The 17160-nt window shown below is 33.4% G+C and overlaps 1 non-coding gene across 1 annotated transcript; it reads left to right on the top strand.

The window, feature by feature from the left end:
* The first annotated feature begins 8134 nt into the window (after positions 1–8134).
* On the top strand, positions 8135–8241 carry LOC128291929 (small nucleolar RNA R71). The gene has a single exon (XR_008281913.1). It is a non-coding gene; the product is annotated as a small nucleolar RNA R71 (small nucleolar RNA).
* The last annotated feature ends 8919 nt before the right edge of the window (positions 8242–17160 follow it).

Genomic DNA, 17160 nt, shown 5'->3' with positions numbered 1-17160 from the left:
ATTTCTTGTTTGCCTAATTGTGGTTGTCGAATTGGGCCTCTCTTATCTTGAATTGGATGGTTAATGACCCAACTAGGTTGTAGACTTGACCAACATGTATAATTCTTTTTATTGGGTCAAGGTGGCATCTTGATGACCCATTAAGCTTGATCTTGACGTCCAACACAAGAGAATAATAGCTCATGTCCTTGCAACATTATAATAAATTCAACTCTATAGTCTCACCGTATAAGTAAATTAAACATATTAATAAATAATATGAAATACTTTAATTTTATGTACAAAATCATATAAAAAAGCACAAATTCGCATACTTTATAAATTCATGTCCATTATTAACATTTAAGCAAAATTTTCTTAGTTAATTAACAAATACTCAAGATTAATATTATTTTTAAGTAAAAAGGTAGTAAAAATTACTAGAGAAATCCTATATAATTTCGAGTTTACAGGCATCCAACGGAATGGTTTACTCATTCATACATGCATAAATGGGGTGAAATTTATTAAATTTCATTCATCGAAGCTACCAATTTTCAAGTTGGAAAAATTAGTCGAATTCAGATGATTTTTTAGATCGGATCCAGACATTTCTGGGTTGATATGTTTGTGTAGTGTTTGAAGATATATATCTTAGCTTCAAAACTCACTTTGAATTACTTGATTTTGAGTTTGTGAGTCAAGTTATGACTGTTTTAATGAAGATTGTGCAAGCAGAAATTTTGGATGAGATTATTACGGAAAATTATGAGTTTCGGACTTTAATTCAAGTTTAAATCATATTGAGTTTGATTTTTAGGGTTAATGTTTATTATATATGAGCTCAATATTGTATATATTAGGTTTTATTATTTTGAATTTTAGGATACTTTTAAGTATTTAAAATTGTTTAACAGCTTTATGTTTCTTAGTCAACAAGAAAATTTAGTTTTATTAAAATTACTTCTTGTTAGAACTAAACTTTCTTATTCAGATTAAATAGATTTTCATTGTACTTGAGATTTTTATTTGAATTTAGTTAAAGGTCTCCTCATTGTTCATTCGATACTCAATTGTTTTTTATTAATAAAATTTTGAACTCTAGGACCTATTTTTTTTTTTTGTGCAAGATTGCTTTCTTGTGATTTTTAAAAGCAAGTTTCTTGTCGATTTTCTTCAAGAAGTCGCGGGAATTCGTTCTTCATCCTTCAATTTGCCATCATCCTTCAATTTTTCAATGATTATTTCTTGAAGGGTTTATTAGATTCATTAATTGCATTTGTTGGGGTTTATATCTCAAAGATTCAATTGGATACTTATCCGTCTATTCATCATATCCATCAATTTATTTGACCGAACTTCCACTTTTTTCTATCGTTTATTTATTTATTTATTTATTATTTTGAATATTTATTCTTTGATCTTAAATGTCTTATTTTAGTTATCTTATTTTTGTTTCTTTGATTTTCTAATTTTGTTCGGTTTTTTTCTTTTCAAGAAAGATTCGAAGCTTTCTTTCTAAAGTCGAACAACTTGAATGCATTTTGTTGCCCTCTATCACTCATACCTATAATGGATTAACTAAAGATGCCACATTCACAACATGGCAACCATATCCTTCTTCATTCTACTGCATTCTAACTCTTTACCTTTGACCACAACTTCTCAGATCAAAAAGTCATCATCTGTTTGAAATGAAAAAAAAAAGGACAAATGAACAAAAGGACAATAGAAGAAACATGCAAGTAAGAATGTTCTATCTAGTGTAAAAAGCACTTTATTTAGAAGATTGGGTGAGAAAATGAATTGAAACAGCAAGAAGAAAAGATGATTGGAAGAAACGATTCCTTCCCAAATGCACTTATCATGAGCTACCACTTGTTCAAAATAACACAACAGCTGCAACAATCGAGGAGGCAATGTTAACACTTCCAACTGATATCATTTCAACAAACAAACACACCTCTCCAGCCAAAACACACAACGCCTCAGGCAATGTCACTTTATAGCTTACTTTTCACCTATAGGGGGAATTGTTATACCTTCATATGTATCCCCAGGTAAGGTATGAAAGGGCCACTAGTATAAAGGCCAAACTCATAAGATCTAGTTTAGACAAGTTGGATTGGATCATGATGATACAACCCAGGATGCATCGACCTCACAAAACGTGTAACCTTCCATTTTCCTTTAAAACCTGTTTTACACCTGATGGTCACTAAATTAACTATAAATACGACAAAGGCAATTGCACCTATCGAACAATAGGATAACTATGGTGAGTAGAGAATATCGTATCCACGAGGACTAAACTTAGTAGTAATTACTGTCTTCTTATTATTTAGCTAACAAATTGGAGCGATTGTGTTTTAATCTAAAATTACTAAACTAATTTATCTAAGAACGCAACAGAGAATGAATCGAGGAAATAATCGAATATTAACCAATGAGATAGACAATACCCAGTAAAAAATCCACCTAGACTTCACATTTTATTATGAATCTGAATTAAACGATTTATTCACTTGTGTCTTGATCCATAGAAATTCCTAAATTATGTTAATATATCTTTTGAGAGTAAGAAAAACTGACTCTAGGTTGATTAATTGAAATCTCTTTTTAATTAAAACACCTATCGTCGCGTTAACTCGATTTATGGATTCCCCTATTAGATTTGACTCTAATCCAGTAGATTTATGTCGTCCTATTTCTAGGATTGCATGAAACTCCACTCAATTATGCTAGATCTACTCTTAAACAAGGCCTTTTGCTTCACTAAATTAAGCACATTAAACATGAATTAATATCCCGAAAATATTAAAACAAGAAATAGGCATACATAATTGAGAACAAGAATCAAGTATTTATCGCGTAAAACAGAAATTAAATAATAGGATTTATCATAGGTTTCATATCCCTTAGGTATCTAGGGGATTAGTTGATAATCTTGAATGAAAACATCTCAAATTCAGAACATAAAGAAATTTAAGAAAGCTTCGAAAGAAGTTTAAAGGAGATCTTAAATCTTAATGGAGATCCGCTTTCGAGTTGATTCCAATTGTGCCTTCAAGTGTTTTCTTCGATCTTTTTTTATTGTTCCCTTATGTATTCTTCTAATGGGTATATATAGATTTTAGAATGCTCAGAAACCCTAAAAATTGGGTTTTTCTGCGTATTTGGGAAGTAGGGTGCGAAATCGACATGCCCTGGCACATAGGCGTGTGGGCAGCCTGGGTGGCTCACACGGGCGTGTGTTCAGCCCGTGTGGAAATGCCCAGCTCGTGTGGATCCTGAAAACAACTGTTTTTGTCCGATTTTTGCTCGTTTTTCTCTTCTTTCGCTCTCAAATGCTCTCTTAAGTATAAAAACATTAATTTAAAGGATTAGGAGCATCAAATTCACTAATTTGCATAATTAATCATCCAAAAATGCATTAAGAATGAGATTAAAATATGTTACTTCTATAGTTTATTAAATATCCCCACACTTAAGTGTTTGCTTATCCTCAAGCAAAATCCTCAACTCTCATTAAAATTAATCTTTCTCAACTTATAATTCTCATTAATAATGTTTCAAAATAATTCGCAAATAATCATACATTGACAATTCAACTAAAAGAGCACTAAAGATTCAAACAATCCAAGTCGAAAATTTTTAAAGCACGAAAGCATAGGTATTTCCCCTTATCTAAGTAATTACCTTTAATTCAAAATTGACAAGAATCGACATCCTCACTAAAGATTCACTCAAATCACTCAAGGTGTTTAAAGTTCAAGAATAAGCACTCAATAGTCAAATAAGAAAAGTTATTATCATAGGCTTGCATGAAAACTAAATCTCTACCACTATAAAATTATATGATACACAAATCAAAAGGTCTTTAAGAGGCTTAGGTTAAGAGTGTGGAGAAAGGCCAAAAAAGTTGGTTATAATCGAGATCGAATTGATAAATTACAAAACTAGAAAAAAAAACAAGTGCTAAATTAAAAACAATTACATTAATCGAGAACTATTCAAGAATAAAAACGAGATTCTTCTCAAAATATGAATTTAACTGTTCAAGCTCAATCAACTTAGAACTAAATAATAATCAAGATATATATTTTTTTATTTTCTTTTTATTTTTCTTTTTTTTATCTAGAAAAATTAGAAATAGTTCAACAAATCAAACAGAAAAGTATAGTTAAGCAACTAACCAAATCAAATCTCGACAAAAAAGATAGTCAGTAAAACATGAAAAAGTTTCAACGAACAAAAACTGAGTTATGGATTAACATAAATTGGTAAATCAAGAAATGGTGTGTTAAGCTCGACGGCGTTCACTAAGGGTTAATTGTGAAGGTAGGCTTCTTATGGGATAAGTGGGTTAAAACCTAGGTGCCTTTGTCTTCTCAATAAATCAAATCAAATGTGTGGTCTCGACATGCATAATCGAAGTAAGTTCTAGATTAACAAATCAGGTTGACACACTCATAACCAATAATAAAATGAGCAAGAAAAATGTATGCTTTAAAGGCTTAAAATCTCACAAAAAATCATGGTTTTTTATGTCAAACTTGCAAATTTAAAGCTTCAAGATAATATCTTAATTCAGGGAACAACCTGAAATTTTAATTCTGAAAATAAACTTCTCATGCTTGATTCTTTTATGTCTTAAAGTTTAAATCAACCAATGCACAAATATCTACAAATTAATCCAAAACACATCAACAAAAAAATCTCAAATTGACAAAAATTCTTTCTAATGGAAGTATGAGAAAATTACTTAAGCATAAGAATAATTTAGGGATTTTCTAATAGTCATATAAATAACCTTCCCACACTTAAGATGTACATTGTCCTCAAAGTACAAACAAATATAATCACAATGTATGCAGAATATCATATGAGAGGGAGAAAATTGAAACTGCCTTGAATATTACATGAAATAGCCAAAATGGTGAAAAGTGGAATTGTAGGCAATTGAAAGTGAAGTGCATGATTCTGTGTAAATTAAGAAGAAAATAAACACAAATAATGAAAAGATTAAGAGGTTACACCTCAATTAGAAAAACCATAACAATAAAAATAAAAACATAGTTCAAAAGATAGTAAATAAAATAAGTCTAAGGAAATTAAAAAAAAAGGCAACTAAAAACAAAAACAAAAATAAAAATAAAATGAAAAAGAAAAGAAATAAACTCAATGATACCAATAAAATTAAAGGTAATTGTAAGCATAATAGTAAAAAAACAATATTAAAAATAATAGAAATAGCGAAAATATTAAAATAAATTTAAAATCTAAGTATAAGAATAATAAAAACAATAATAATAAATAAATAAAGAAAATAGATTAGTAAAATAAAATAAATAATATAACAAATAATAAAATAAAATAAAATAAAACTAAGAAAAGGATAAAATGGGAAGACCGACGAAAGACGGTGGCCGGAGTTACGACGGGGGGTCGCGCGTGGGAAGGGGCGAGGTTGGTTGACTATGGGGAGAAAGGAGAGGAGGTGAGTGTCAGGAGGGAAAGGGGTGCTTGTTTGGGGAAGAAGAAAAAGACAATTTGACGAATAAATTTTAGGGTTTGGGGCACACGGCCATGTAAGGTGTTTTTAGCCTGTGTGCAATTAAAAATTAAGCCCAGTCTTCATACGGCCTCTAACACGCTTGTGTGTCCGGGCCGTGTGTGATTTCCTTTGCTTCTCTCATGCCCGTGTAGGATCCCACATGTCTGTGTGGCCCAACTATGTCTCACACACGACCGTATCTCTTGCCCATGGAACTTTTTTTAAAATTAAACTTGAAAAAAATTAGCTCCAAGACTCACACGGTTAAGGACACGCCCGTGTGTACCACACAGCTGTGTCTCCAGGCTATGTTGATCATTTTAGGCCGTGTAACCTTCAAATTTTTGAAAAATTAAGTCCCAGGATACACACGGGCACACGGCTAAGGACACGCCCATGTGTCACGGCCATGTTTCCAGACCGTGTAACTCACTGTCGAATGCTCTTTTAAGCACATGGCCTGGGACACACCCATGTGTCTAGGCCAACTGCTTCACAAGCCCGTGTGTCCAGGTCACGTAGGTCAAAAAAACACTTTTTTTTTATATTTTAAATTAGCATGCAATGGAATTAAAAGAATATGCAAAAGTTAAACATTCGAGTTGCCTCTTGAGAAGTGCTTATTTAAAGTCTAAGCTCGATTTACCTTGTATTTGCACGATCACTATGGTTCGTGGGGCCGAGACTCCTCTTTCTCGCTATCAATTCTATTATCAAAATAAGTTTTAAGTCAAGCACTACTAACCTTAAATGTACCAAATTCAGAATGAGTTACCTCGACTGTACCGTAGGGAAAAACATTCAGTACCGTGCATAGGGTTGATCCATTTGACTCGAGCTCCGAAAGTGAGATTCGTGGATCCATTTTTTCCAACTGTACTTTGTCTCCAACCATAAATTGGTTTGTTCTCATCACGTGCTCATCATGGCGTCGCTTTGGCTCTTCATCATGCTATCTTGGTTTCTCCTTAACATGTGTTCACCATTCATCTAGTTCATCGATTTGTAACATTTGTTCTTCATAAGTCATTTTGTTTCTATTGCATTAATTGAAACGTGGCTTTTTGATCTCTCGTTTGAAATCATCTTGATCACTAGATGTTCTAACAGAATCACGAGCTTAAAGAGTAATCGATTCGTCACCTACACGAAGTACTAACTCACTCATACCAACATCAATTATGGTTCTAGTAGTGGCTAAAAAAGTTCATCCTAAAATTAAAGGTACCTCACTGTCCTCATCCATGTCTAAAACAACAAAGTCAATAGGGAATATGAATTTATCTATTTTATCAAGCACATTCTCAATAACACCCCTAGGATATCAAATGGTTCTATCCACTAATTGAATACTCATCCTAGTTTCTTTGGGTTTCCCAAGACCTAGTTGTTTAAACAATTTATAGGGCATGACATTAATACTACCCCCTAAATTAGCCAAAGCATTATCAATATTCAAACTACCAATTAAACAAGGAATAGTAAAACTCCTTGGATCTTTCAGTTTGTTGGGTAGTTTATTTTGCAATATGGTCAAGCAAACTGCATTTAGCTCCACAGTCGACGAATCATTTAACTTTTTTTTTCTTTGCCTAAAGCTCCTTTAAAAATTTGACATAATTGGGCATCTGCGAACGAGTTTCAACAAACGGTAAGTTAATATGTAATATCTTGAGTTTAAGAAAATTATCAAATTGTTTGTTCGTGTGGTCTCTTTTTGTCTTATTAGGATATAACACTCGAGGTTTATATTCCTTAACAACCGGTTTTTGCTATTTCTGGCGTACCTCAACCTTATCGTTATTTACCATAATTTCTTACATCGATTCTTGTTCAGATTCAACTAACCCTTCTTCATCTCACACAGTTATTGCATGAAGCTACTCCCTTGGGTTAGTTTTGATATTGCTAGGCAAACTATCTTGTGGTCTTTCTAAGATTAACTTAGCAAGTTGACTTATTTGATTCTCAAGTCCTTGAATAGACATTTGCTGATTCTTTAGTGTTGCCTTAGTGTTTTGAAAACACGTTTCTGACACTGAGATAAACTTCGTCAACATCTCCTTAAGGTTATGATTCTTATTTTGTTGGTAAGGTGGTTGTTGGAAGCTTGAAGGGGGTTGTGCTCTTTGATTTCCTTGACCACCCCAAAAGAAATTGGATGATTCCTCCAACCTGTATTATAATTTTTGCTATAAGAGTTATTTTGAGGCCTAAAATTATTACCCATATAATTGATTTGTTCATTCTCTGTGCTAGAAGTAAAGGGTATAAATTTTGGATTATTCATTCCTTCTCCATTTGTATCGCAATGCATCACTGGATGTACCTGCGTAGAAACATATAAATCATCAATTTTCTTATTCAGAAGTTCTACCTGATTTGATAACGTGGTGATTGCATCTAAGTTGAAAACACTGGCTGCTTTCTTTGGCTTCATCCTGATGATTTGCCACTGATAATTATTCAGTGTCATATCTTCTATAAATTCATAAGGCGCTTCGAGTGTTTTATTATTCAGAGTTCCATTGGCCACTGCATTAATTAATTGCCTTGTTGAAACCATTGTAGAAGGTTTGAACTTGTAACTATGAAGGTAACCCGTGGTGATGGCACCGTCTCAATAAGTCCTTATACCTCTCCCATGCATCATATAGAGCTTCTAAATCGATCTGTATGAAGGAGGTGATATAATTCCTCAACTTAGCTATCTTAGCCAATGGGAAGTACTTTAGTAGGAACTTCTCAGTCATTTGAACCCATATGGTAATGGAATCTTGAGGTAAAGAGCTCAACCACTGTTTAGCTTTGTTCCTCAACGAGAAAGGGAATAACCGTAAGTGAATGACGTCATCAGTGACGTCATTAATCTTGAAAGTATCGCAAATTTCCAAGAAATTGGCCAAATGAGTATTTGGATCTTTGTCTTGCAAACTATCGAATTGAACAAACTATTGAATAATCTGAATAGTGCTCGACTTCAATTCAAAATTATTTGTAGCAATGGTGGGTCTCATAATACTCGATTCAGCTCCAGTTAGAGTGGGTTCGGCATAATCGTAATCGTACATAGTACAAGGAATAGGATCTGGATTTGTAGGATTTGCAGCATCTGCAGGAGGTAGCTAATTATTCTGATTATCACCCATCTCCTCAATAATAATAATGTCTTTTTGTTCATCTACTATATTTTGCTAAGTTTGCCTTACTTCTCTACGGTTTCTGCGAGTAGTACTTTCAATTTCACTATTAAATAACAATGGCCTCAACAGGTTTCTTCTAATAATTAACTGAAAGAACCTGCCAGAAACAAATAAAAGAAAAGAAAAATTAGAATGCAAAAATTAAACTAAAAACAAAAATATAATAGAAATAAAAATGGTTAAATTATTAATAAAAATAAAGTGTTCCTAATATTTTAGTCCCCGGCAACGGTGCCAAAAACTTAATGGTCACTAAACTAACTATAAATACTACAAAGGCAAGCACACCTATCGAACAATAGTATTAGTTCATAATCCTAAATGAAAACATCTCAAATTCAAAAAAACCACAAGATATAAAGAAATTCAAGAAAACTTCGAAAGAAGTTTAAAGGAGATCTTTAATCTTAATGGAGATCTTCTTCTGAGTTGATGTCGATGGTGTCTGATAAAACATAATTTATACATATTTTTATCCCATGCTTAGCATATTTTTGGATGAATTATCCTTAGATTTGGTGAATTCGATGCTCCCAATCCTTTAATTTCATGTTACAAACTTAAGTGAGCATAGAAGAGTAAAAAGAGCGAGAAACGGGCCGAAAACGGAGAAAATGGGCCAACGTGGGAAATCAACACGGCTTGGACTTCCCTACACTGGTATACCACATGCCCGTGTAGTGTTAGCATACTCTATCATGGCCTGGACTTCCTTACACAGGTAGACCACACGGCCATGTCTATTCAACAGACTCAATCTCGGGTTGAAGCACTTGTACACGGGCGTGTCCCTGTTGAGCCCAAGTCTAGTCCTATTCGGAAAAGGCCACTCTTGAGGGCTTTGAAGCATTCTAAAACCTATATAAACACCTTAGGAGGTACCCAGAAGTGGGACATGGAGTAGGAGGCAAGGAATTACTCGAAGAAAGCCGATTGATCCATCTTAGAAGCTGGATTATCCTTCAAGACTGAAGATCTCCCTTCAATTTCCTTCAGGAATTTTTGGGTTTTCTTTATGTTTTGTTATCATTATTCTTCTAAGATGTTTTTTTTTACACTTATGAACTAAATCCCCTAAATACATAAGGGGAATGAAACCTAAGATTGATTTTGTTATTATTTTCTTAATTATATGATAAATATTTGACTTGTTCTTAATTATGAGTTCTTGATTCTTGCTTTAGTATTCCAGGATATTGATTAAAGTATTGATGTGCTTATTCAGATGAGCAAAAGTCTCAATCTAAGAGTAGATCTAGCATAATTAAGCGGAGTTGATTGCACACCTAGACATAGGGTGACATAATTTTGCCGAATTAGGGTGAAACCTAATAAAGGAATCCATAGATCGAGTTAATGCAACACTAGGTGTTTTAATTGGAAAGAGATTTCAATTAATCAACCTAGGGTTAGACGTTGTTAGTCTCGAGAGAGATAATAATATAACTTAGGGATTTCTACGGATCAAGTCAAGTGAATAAATCATCTGATTCAGAGTCAAATAACAAGTGAAGTCTAGGTGGATTTTTCCTTGGGTATTGTCCAAATCATTTAGTTTTGACAAAAGTTATTTCCCCAATTTACTTTCTGTGCATTCTTAGTTTAGTAATTAGTTTAGATAAAACAAACCCCTTTATTTTTAGGTTAGATAATAAAAAGATAGTTAATACTAGTACTTTTAGTTCCTTTGGGTTCGACATCCCAGTCTTGCCATAAGCTATACTACTGTTCGATAAGGTGCGCTTGCCTTTGTAGTGATAATAGTTAGTTTTCAAGAATGTTCAATTATAAATTTAAAACTTATCACGAGACATAACAATCAGTGTTTTTGAGTGTTTTCTTCGATCTTCTTTGATTGTTCCCTTATGTCTTCTTCTAGTGAGTATTTATAGATTTTAGAATACTCAGAAACCCTAAAAATTTGGTTTTTCTGCATATTTGGGAAGTAGGGTGTGAAATCGACACGACCTGGCATATGGGCATGTGGCCAGCTCGTGTGAGCTTGTCCAGACCGTGTGGATCCTGAAAATAGCTATTTTTGTTTGGTTTTGGCTCGTTTTTCTCTCATTTCCATACCAAATGCTCTTCTAAGTATAGAAATATGAATTTAAAGGATTAAGAGCATCAAATTCACTAATTTGCATAATTAATCATCCAAAATCGCATTAAGAATGAGATTAAAATATGTTACTTTTATAGGTTATCAACGCCCTTGACCAAGCACCATCTTCTTGGGACCATACGATCCAATGAAGATATTGGGCACTCATCAATTCATCACATTTAGCATCATATCTAGTAGCTCCCCAAACTAGTCCTTTTAAGTCAAGTCTAATTACACCCTGGATTGACAGTCGCCACCTTAGTTTGCCCAAAGTCTACCCGATTACCCATATTTCTCTTTAAACAATAACTCTCCGCACCACTCTCAATGTGAATTGCCTTCTTAACAATGGTTGTTTGCATCCCGTTAACTTCCTTAATCAATCATCTCCAATATTTGGGTTGTAACAAGTTCTTGAAACTTCGTAATAATAAGACAAGTATTTTAGGGTTGTAATAAGCACAAGTGAATGATAACTTACCAAAAATGGGGAGAATACGCACATTCAATATACCGAGAGGGTAGCTTCAAATAAAAAATTTCCAAGAGTCCTAAATAACTTCAACCAAGGTGGAAGACCTCATCACCAACTTTCCACTCATCTTTCAATTTTGTTCCCAAATTTCTTTGTTACTTATCTATTGCTTATGAATCTGACTTTTCTTTATTTATCTTATGTGTGTGTGTCTATATATATATATATATATATATTATATCTTGTAATTCAAACATTTCAGCTGCAGCTTAAATTCTATTCGGCGATCCCCTCTTTTCATCTTGGCTAAATCCTCCATCAAGCCCAATCCATCTTGTTTCGCCCTCTTTTGTTTTTAATTCAAGGCTAACTTGTGATGATAAACAGATTTGGAGTGGGCTAATCAAGTTATAAAAAACTCAATTAATCATAAGATCCATCCTTCTCTTCCTTGCTTTTGTTATTCAATTCTGACTTAGCTTAATACAGATCTGAACTTAATCAGCTCAAACCCAAAGTTTTCATAAATAGATTTTGGAATTCTGCATCAACTTGTTTCCCCTTTTTTTGCTTTATTACTATATAAAACTTTTGATATTTGAGCAACAAAGAATATTTTTAACACGTATAAAGTAAAAAGTTTGTAGTTTGGTATAACTATTACAATTTTTATCATATATGTACATAATGATAAATTAATTAAATGTAGACATTCTAAAAAAAGTGAGATTTTCAAATATATATTACAAATAAATTTGCATCTCAGTAATTAATATTTAATATTTAAAATACACGTTTTGTAGAGAATATGGTGTTATAGGTATTATCTAAAAGGTTTCACTAGCAAATTAACCCATAAACTATACTTCAATTTCTAAATTGGTGCTAAAAACTTTTTTTGTCAGAAATAATATTTAAATTTTATTTTATCCCATTTTACCTCATAAAGTATACAACCTTCAATAAAAATGTGTCACATATCATGTTTGTATTGAATGGTTCCTTTTCTAGTTAACTAGGGCTAAATTGATAATTTATTTATCACTTTAAATAATAATAATAAAAACCTTTAAGTATCAATATAAAACCAGGAAATAATTTAAGGACCACTTTGCTAACAAGATTATCTAATATAAAAAAATGAAAGATATGTTAAATTTGTTCATGTCAAATATAAATTCTTTTATTGAAATGAGTATCCCATGCATAGTGTGGGTTTAAAATAATTATTATTTATCTAGAAAAGTAAATTCAAATTTTATTTTCTTAAATTTAGAATACATGTAATTATGATTAGGATTGGGTTAGGTTGGGTTGGGTTGCAACCCAATTTTTCTTTAAAACTTACTAACTCAAGTCTTGTTTACGATAGGCTCATATTAGGTATATAATATAAAACTCAAATGAGAATAAATTAACTTTTAATCCAATTTTTTTAATTTTTTAAAATTTTAAAAATTAATTGTTAATATGACATGCATGTGACAGTAAAATTAACAAACATTTGTTAAATTTTTATCTATTTTTAAGTGATTTGATAAAAATATAAATTTAAAGATTAAAAATAATAAAAATAAATAAAAATAAAATATTTTTACAAGTCAATAAGGAAAAAAATAGTCAAAGTTTGTTGTTAAAATTGGAAGGTCACATCTTAGATGACTCATAAGCTGACATAGGTGATTGTCAATTTGTCTCCAAATTTGATAACTAAAAAGAAGTTAGTGTTGCCACCCCAAATCTAAAAGGTGCAACATGTCATAAAATCCCCCGCTAACTTTCTACTTTCGACATAAAGTTTTAATATAAAAACCTACACATCACATTCCAATGACCCTACTCTTTATCCCCAAACATTTATTCATTTATTATGAAAATTTGTAAAAAGCCAAGAGGCCCACATTTTTTCATTTTGTAAAGCAATCTCGTCATTTATATCTTTTCATCTTCGTGTTTTTTCATATTACAATTACATTTACATTTTACACATTCATTTAGTTTTATTATGTTGCATTTATTGTCTTGTTTTGATTTTTTTAAAGGGAAAATATGTAGGTTAGGTGGTTGGTTCTTGAACCAAGAAACCATCAATTCACCAACAAAGCTGAGATATGAAAAAGAAAAGTGAGATTATCAACTATGTATTTATCAAATGAATTAGGAAAGGAAAGATAAGAGTGAGATGAATAATTAAAACTATAATTTCTAATTTATAAAGAGTTTTATGATAATCTTAAATTTCCTTTTGTCCTTGTCTAAATTCTATTTCACTAGACCATACCTACCACAAATAAAATATATTAATTTTATATTAATATTAATATATTTTATAATTAAAATTAAATAAAATATTTTTAATAATTAAAATCAATTTAAATTATTAAAAAATTCTATTGTAACAATTATAGTATGTTGGGCCATACAAGTTGTTGAGTGTCTTTTCGTCGTGTCTCATTGAATGGGACAATCAAATATTTATACACAAGGTTACTGTTTATGGAATTAACGTTCTTGGTAGGCTCTATGCATGCTGGACACCTGTACTGCTCTAGTTTGCTCACTATGCTTCGCAACCCCGCACGTGAACTACCCTTGCGAGCCCTTCTAGCGAATCCTCGCTACGAAGCCTGCATGCATCCAACTCGTAAGGCACCATCGGGTCGTGGGTAGGTGATCCGGACTATACCTGGGTTTTGGATTGGTGATCATAAATACGTAACAATCTAGTCCCCCTATTGGGTTTAAGAAGAGTTATAAAGTGGTGCTTCTTAGAGCCATCACTTCGCATTTATACAACTTGTTGAATACGCTGCGACCACTGAAGCATGACGTTAATTTCACCACGTGTACGAGTGGATCATGTCTATCTGCATCTGATCGTTGGTGTTCCTCGATTATTTAAACCATCAAAATACGGGAGAGAGAAACTATTTAAAAGGGCTATTTTTAGAAGCCTTAAAACTCACAAACTTAACACTTTCTACAACCAAACTTGATTGAGGCTTTCCTTCAAGGTAAATCTTGTTTACTTCTTCGTCTTAGCTTTTAGCTTTCTTCTCTTTTTTTATTATTATTAAAACTATCTCAAGAATAAGAGGAATTGATGGTCGGATAATTCCCAGCTATCCACTGATAAAGAGTGCATCCAGAGTCTTCGTAAAAGCTAATTTTTACGTCTGCACCACAAAAAAGGAGATGACTTGAACTTTGGCCAACTTCGCTTATAACTTCTCCATTCCTAAAGGGCTATATAGGCTGAGTAACACTAGTGATAGTAGTTTTTTACTCCCCCTCCATGTTCTGGAGGCTGGATTTCATTTTCCTCTGAAGTCGTTCTTCTGTCATCTTCTCAAAGAGTACATGATCACTCCCAGTAAACTTTTTGGGTTTTCTTGATGGAACACGATGGCTTATTTCATCGTTTGTTGTCGACGCACAAAGTGCCACTGATCACGATTTTTCAACGTTTATATCTATTGAAGGCTTATAACCGAAGGAATTCATGGGCTTCTACTTTTTCACTCATGGTGAAAAGGTCGAGACCATTGTCGCCAACTAGTGTTTTAATCTTTGATTGAATCAGGGGAAATACATTAAGGTGAAATGTAGGTTCACTGACGGGTTTGGTTTTCCAACCGAGTGGTCTATATCAAGTAGGGACATGTGCTTGTTTAAGTGGAGCATTATGACAGAGAATGGTTCAGCCCAACTTGAAAGGCTCTGCACTGGTAGTTCCCTGGTTCTAGAGGGTTTTATAACTGCGAGAAATGTGTTTCAGTATTGTTTAGAGGACTTTAGCCCCAATGGGTGGAGGTGGGGTGATAGCAGGGAAGTGGCTGAGGCAGTTGGTGTGCAATTTGAAAGACAAACATGGCCCTATGAGGCCAAAGATGACCTGGGTCTGATATTGATAGGATATAAAGATGAACCTAGGAACTTCTTTTACAGTTTCTGCAAAATGAGACTTCGCCTTTGGATCTCAATGGTCTCATCACATGAAAAAAGCGGTGCACTATTAATTTGATAACTGCTCCCGCTAACCTTGAAATTATTGGTAGTGCAGGCATAGCTCGCGATTCTGGAAGCGACTTAGAGGAAACTACTAGTCTGTCTTGTGAAATTTACAAAGTTATAGACCTGCAAACTTCTCTGAGGGATATGTGCAAGAAGCACAGAACTGATATGGGGCCATGAATGTGGTTATTAGCAGTGAAGAGGAGGCGGATAGTGGAAAACTAGAGTATTATTGTAAAAAGAGAGCAGATCATGTTGGGCCTTCTGCTATGATAATCGCTACTCTTACTTCTCCTTTAGCAAGCTCACCATCAATAGTTTATGCAAGTTCTCTGATTGGTGCTCATGGTAACTTTCCTCCTTCTGCTCATTGTATTCCTTCTTTTTTACCTCTATTGAGGAAACCTTATCTGGAAAGGATGGTGAACTATTCCTGTGGCCTGAACATCTGAGCACGCAAGATACCCTTGTAATCTCAGCAAAGTGGTGGAGAAGTGGAAGGCTTCTTTACCAGATATTGCAAAAAGGCATATATGTATCGCTAAGTCATCAAGTGGTGTAAAAAAGCCTCTACTGTCGAAGCTTACCTCATCCTTTCAAGTTCTGCTAGTTAAGGCTACTATGGTTAGCTTAGGCTTTAGTGAAAATGTTGATAGAGCTGAGGCCAGTTAGAGCGAGCTTGAGAAAACTAAAAGGGAGTTAGAGAGAACTCGTGAGCTATACCTCAATATGAGGAAGGAAAATGAGGAGTTTTATGGGCAAAATCTAGAGCTCACTAGTCACCGGGCTGTTGAGGTCAAAATCGATGAGTTTTCTCAATAGGTTGCAGTTGAAAAGAAAAGAAAGAGGTCTTGGATGATAATATGAAGAAACGGCTAAAGAGCACAAAGCTACTATGAATATAATTGTTGAAGAACATAAAGATGCTATGGCGAGGTCAAAGCAAAAACATATAGAGGCCTTAGAAAAATTCAAAAGAGAGACTCTAGAGAACTTGGGTAACCTTGCTCAGGTGCTCAAGTCGAACACACTTCTGCACACCCAAGTTGTGGGTGACCCTTTTGATGCTTATAAGAGTGACCTCGATGCCCTCTGTGATGTAAATATGAACTAGCTGAGTTTCTTTGTTTGCTTCCCTTCAGGAGCTACCTAGATGAGTTTGCATCCAAATGGAGGAACTCAAAAGACTTTTACTTGGATGAAAACCCAGATGAAACCAACACTGCTCCTGTTGACAATAATGAAGCCAAGAGGACCCCACTGAGGCCAATATTGCTCCTGCTGATGGTAATAACAACAACGAAGTTGTTGGAAGAGAATGACGAGATGAGATCCCAGTGACCATGAATGGGCTAATAATACGCTTTAATTATTTGTAACTTTATATTAATTTTCTCATTTTTAAATGAAAAATTAAACTTTGAAAATTTTCAAATTTGCTTATTATTGTTATGACATCATAACCTTTTGTAAACTTATCTCATCTTTTTGCATAAAAAATTTGCTTAAACTAAATATTTGAACTTAAACAAATTTTCAAATATATTCTCAAAAACCTTTAATTGACTTAGTGTGATTCTATGTCTCTGTTTTAGATGACTTATTATCAACTTTGACTCAAATGTTCTTAAACATTTTGAGTTGTGAATTTTAATCAGCAAATTCAAAGGAAATTAAGTTATGATCTTAAACCAATTAAGCCTTAAGTATCACTCAAGACCATAGTTTCATTAGCTGTGTTAAAGTTGCGAGCTTAACTCTGTGAGCTTTTATAATATCAGCTAGGAGTGTAGGTCCGCTGGCTGCTTTGGAGGTTACGATCTTAAAT

This window comes from Gossypium arboreum, chromosome 4 (assembly GCF_025698485.1).
Source record: "Gossypium arboreum isolate Shixiya-1 chromosome 4, ASM2569848v2, whole genome shotgun sequence".
NCBI classification, from domain to species: domain Eukaryota; kingdom Viridiplantae; phylum Streptophyta; class Magnoliopsida; order Malvales; family Malvaceae; genus Gossypium; species Gossypium arboreum.
Note: the sequence above shows the minus strand (reverse complement) of the source record. Positions and strands in the feature narration are given on the sequence as shown.